Source organism: Macrobrachium nipponense, chromosome 5, assembly GCF_015104395.2.
Source record: "Macrobrachium nipponense isolate FS-2020 chromosome 5, ASM1510439v2, whole genome shotgun sequence".
NCBI lineage: Eukaryota > Metazoa > Arthropoda > Malacostraca > Decapoda > Palaemonidae > Macrobrachium > Macrobrachium nipponense.
In genome coordinates, this window is record NC_061107.1 from 10,756,844 (window position 1) to 10,762,662 (window position 5,819).

The window sequence follows — 5,819 nt, forward strand, 5'->3', positions numbered from 1 at the left end:
AGATCACTTATTGAAAAGAAGAAAAAAAGTAAATTAACAAATGAACAGATAAATATTACATATCAAAATAATAGAATTTAATGAGGATAGTAATGCATTACAACTTCGCTTGAATTTCTGAAGTTGCCAGTTGCCAAAAACGAGGACTTTGCATTCGAACGAAAATTATTATGAAGTTGAGAAGTCAAATTTGACTTCTTCATCTTTTGGACAACGAATCGAAGTTGTTCCTCTCTGAGGACGACTGAGACTTCTAGAATCCTCAGACATCTACACATATGTCCCACCATACATACACACACGTGTATGTATGTCTGTACGTACACACACAGGGCGTGGCATCAATGAGACAGGAGGAAGGCATCACCCGCCCCATTTCGGAAATGGTTTAGCCCTAGACGAAAGTATCGTGCAACGGGAGATTCGTAACAAAACGAAAGACAATGACGAATGGATTCGTATGTAAGAATATTCGTAAATATCCGTTCTGGAGGTGCATAGGGAGGATGGAGGCGTCTTCAATGTTAGTTATTGGAAAGTGTGACTATACAGTTTGGCGTCGTCTTGCGACCAAAGATATTATTGTTGGAACAGATGGCTTGGCGGTGCTTGAATAATTGTAGATATCTTTCTCATGTGAAAGTATGAATGTACGCATCACTATCATAGTATATATATATATATATATATATATATATATATACTATATATATATATATATAGATATATATATATGATATTATATCTGTTCAGACTTTGGCGATTTTTGACAACTTTCTGAAAATGAGAAATATACATTACTACACTGACCTTAGTCCAACGGACCATAGGGAGGATAAACCAGGATATTTGACTTCCATCCATGGACCTCCCTTCGTCTGTTCAATTTGAGCATGAAACCACCGCCCCCCACCCCCCAAAAAAAACGCAATTGGCAAATCACGTATTGGTACCTTTCTTATAACCTTAATATATTTAAAATTAAAATCCTTGAATTATTTAGAGACTGCAGACTATAGAGTAACCACGGCTTAATGCCTACAGACTTTGCTAACCTGGGTACTACTTCGAATATCATAGAGGAATAGCCATCTCTTATGAACTATTTAGAGTTCTATAACATTTTAGAAGCTTCTGGTAACATCTGAACTCTCCTGGATAATTTATGAAATATTTCTAAGGAACATACAGGCTTTCTCTCGTTTCCAGAAAACCAATCAACAAAAAAAAACAAAACAAAAATGAGAGATTTTAAATAATATGATAACTGAGACCGTGAAAAACAAATGCATGATGTCCCCAGTTCCCTAGAATTCAAGTCTGGATCTTCATGGATGATTGGATGAAATTCCGAAATATCAAGAATTTTTTAATCATTACAATAAGGAAGGTAAAATAATTTTAAAATTTGGTTTTACTCAAACAGATTTCTCAGAATCGTATCACACCCTGATAATATTTCAGATAAGAACATATCAAGCAGGAAAACATTATATATCTAAACAGGATCTAATTCTTTATTCTATTTCCAAACAGGATCTTCAAAGTGTTATCACAAAGTAGTTTCAACAAGAGCTGATATTTCGTGAAGGGACTTAGTAGTGATTATCTACTGAAATTTTATATTTAGCCAAAGAAAAATGCTTTAAAAAACATTGCAGTAAAACCCAAATTTCTAAATATATTTGACGACCTGAAGCGTTGAAGTAGTAGGGAAATTTATTTATAAAATAATTTTTAAACTGACTTCAAATTTTGTTAGCCTAAATTAGGGCGTCCTACAGAATGAAAATTTATGCATATTACTACAGAAAGCCAATTCATGTATATTAAATCAGGACCTATAAAAATGTTATTAATCTACTGATAAATAGTTTCAGGTACTTAGTTTGTTTACAGCTTCCTAAAAAGAGTTAAATTAAAAAATCTACCATACAGTATTTGTAACTTCGAACAGGCGAATTGGGTTAGGAATATATAACCTTTTAGATAAAGCATGAGAAAGGAATTAATAGCAGTATCTTACTGGCATAGAATAACAACAGTGATATTATCATCTTTGCGAACGTAAAGGTTTGTGGACCTCTGAAGGAACTCTATTCTTATTAACTTACTTGAAAAAAAATCCCTTTACATTACACAGAAAAGAATGAGAGTGACAAATTAAAAATTTTATGCGCTGATGAAATTTTTTTTTTTTATAAAATCTTATGCATCTATAAGAAAAAGCTTTATTCTTATTAATAATTAAAAAAAGTTCCTTTTCATAACACAGAGATGAATGAGAGACAAAGAACTTTTATGCACCTCTCAAAAACTCTATTCTTATTAAATAACAAAAAAAAAAAAGTCCAGTTTAATAAAATAAATAAATGAGAGAGACAAAAAAGAAACTATGTAACTCTCAGTCTATTCTTAAATTAAAATAAACTAAAATAAAGAGTGAAAAAAAGGCCGTTTCATATCAGAAATGAATGAGAGACAAAGAACTTTTGCGCACCTCTGAAAAAACTCTACTCTTATTAAATAACTAAAAAAAATCCAGTTTCATAACAGAAATGAATAAGAGAGACAAAGAAATCACAAGCCTCTTTAAATGACGTCATCACAGACTCCAAAATACGTGTGCACACTCGAGTGGTCTATTTTCGAACAACCTGTTCATGACATAATTACGCAGGAGGCCGAGATTATATCAAACGAGTCTTTAAAAGATAAGATTGCGCAGCGTCTTGTGACTGTTACCAAATCCGGAAGGCTGATTAAATATATCATAGATTATAATATATTCAGAATTGTTTACAGAGAGAGAAAATGCATTGATTATCGTAAAGAAGTAAAAGGCTAATTTACATTTAATCTAGTCTAGCCCTCAGCTCTTAAGGTTACTGAGGCTAGAGGGCTGCAAATTGGTATGTCGATCATACACCCTTCAATCATCAAACCTACCAAAGTGCAGCCCTCTAGCCTTAGTAGTTTTTATTTTATTTAAGGTTAAAGTTAGCCATAGTCGTACTTCTGGCAGCGCTATAGGTACCAACAACATAGGCCACCACCGGAAAGTGGCTGATTTTCATGGGAGGTGAGTCCCCTGTCAGCAAAGAGTGAATACATTTAATATTAGAAAATCCCCTATCAGCAAAGAGTGAATAAACTTATTCGAAAAATCCCTGTCAGCAAGAAGTGATTAAACTTATTAGAAAAATCCCCCGTCAGCAAAGAGTGAATAAAACTAATATCAGAAAAAAACCCTGTTAGCAAAAGAATGAATAAACTTATTAGAAAAATCCCCTGTCAGCAAAGAGTGAATAAACTTGTTAGAAAAATCCACTGTCAACAAAGAGTGAATAAATTGAATATCAGAAAAATTCCCAGTCAGCAAAGAGTGAATAAACTTATTGGAAAAATCCCCTGTCAGCGAAGAGTGAATAAATTTAATATCATAAAAATTTCCTGTCAGCAGAGTGAATAAACATAACACTGGAAAAATCCCAAGTCAACAAAGAGTGAATAAACTTGATACCAGAAAAATCCCGCGTCAAAATGAGTGAGGATACATATTACCAGACAGAAAAAAAAAATCCCATATCTGCAGAGTTAAAACAAATCGACATCAGAAAAATCACCGGCCAAAACATGACTGGATAAACGTTCGTTTATCGAAAGGAGAGGTTCGTGGATCCAGTCGAAAATTACCAGGTAAATGTAAGAGAATCTGTAGTTACGAGGTGAGATAAAAAGAATTGCGGGAAAGTGATTTTCTTTCCCATCTCTAAATCCTTATAAGTTGCTGAAATTGTAACGTATATCCCTGAAGAATATGACTTAGATTATAGTGGTTTTAATAAACAATATGACTTAGATGATGGTTTATTTAATCCACCATACGACTTAGATGATGGTGGTTTAATAAATCATATGACTTAGATGATGGTGGTTTAATCAACCATATGAATTAGATGATGGTGGTTTAATAAACCATAGGACTTAGATGATGGTGGTTTAATAAACGATAGGAATTAGATGATGGTGGTTTAATAAACCATAGGACTTAGATGATGGTGGTTTAATAAAACCTTATGACTTAGATGATGGTGGTTCAATAAACACAACTCCTGGATCCGAGTAGTCGTCCCGTTCCCAGCCTTGAATAGTGATCAAATTATAATCTTTTTTTTTTTTAGAAAAACCAACGTTTTAACAAGCTTTCGCTACGAGCCAACGCATCATCATTATCCCAGCATCCAGGAATTAGCGGACGCCGACAAAATGTAAAAAGTCACAAAGTTAACTCCTGAAAAATTACATCTGGCCTCGCCAAAAAAAAGAAAAAAAAAGACGAGGATAGAGTGTAATATCCATCGATAAAATCAACCGCTGTATCTACCCGAGGTCCACGAGTTTGATAAAACTTAATCACAAATGACATAGCCGTAATTTTATCGGCGAGAAGCCAGCAGCTAGTTCGATTACAACGCAATTACGGTTCGTTACGAACAAATAACGCTCAGCGGGGCTGCCACATTACGGTTAACTACGAAATCATAAGGTAGGGAAGTAATGTCGATAATTTTAATTTTTCTTCTTCTTCTTCAGGTTTGTGAAGTTCCAACCCCCCCAAAAAAATGGAAGAAGAGCGAGTTGCCCCGCCGTCAGGGAGCAGGCCGAATCCGGGGTCCTGTAGAAGCAGCATCTCGAGGCGGAAATGCTGCACATATCTGCTGCTTTGTGTCAGCTGTTTTTTTTTGACAGATGCGCATGCGCGCTTACGACATAGCCGCGATTAACGGTCAAATAGAGTGAAATTTCGCGCTAATTTGACGTCATGTCTGTCCTTGATCCATCGCGCAAATGATTTATTTTCATTCAGAGTTACCTAGTTATGATGTCTGAAGAGAATTTGGACAATGGCGAACGCAGGGTTTTGTGGGTAGCCATAAGTGGACGACGAGCCGGCGCCATTTGGGTATTTGCGAGGGTAGTTCCAAAAGGGGGCGTTACTTCATCCTCCTTTGGCATGATGTATATGTATGTATGTAAACATACACACATATCGTATACACGTATATATCACACATACATACCAGTGCATGAAAGCTCAGAATGTGAACATATGTTTGTATACGAAACATTGTGAAAATCAGTTAGTATACGATACACTCTGTAAACATCTGTTTGCATATAATACACAATGTGAGCGTCTGCTTGTATACGATACACAAAGCAAAAATCTGTTTGTATACGATACACATTGCAAAAATATGTTTGTATATGAAACACAATGCAAAAAATCTGCTTGTATATGACACACAATGCTAAAATATTTTTGCATATGATACACAATGCAAAAATATGTTTGCATATGATACATAATGCAAAACTCTACTTGTATATGATACACAACGTGAAAATCTGTTTATATATGATACACACTGCAAAAATGTGCTTTCATATGATATACAATCCAAAAATCTGTTAGTATATTATACACAATGTGAACATATGTAAGTATACGATTCACAATATACTCGTGTAACGCACAATACGAAAATCTGTTGGTATGTGATACACAATGCAAAAATCTGTTTGTATATGATACACAATGTGAAAATTTGTTTGTATATTATACACAATATGAACATTTGTTTGTATATGATACATAATATATGACACACAGTGTGAAAATCTGTTTGTATATGATACACAATGTACAAATCTCTTTGAATATTAAACACAAAGAGAATCAACCCATAAACGTAATCTAAATAATTAGTAAGGCTATGATAACAGGACAGAAATGACAGACATATCAGTACTTA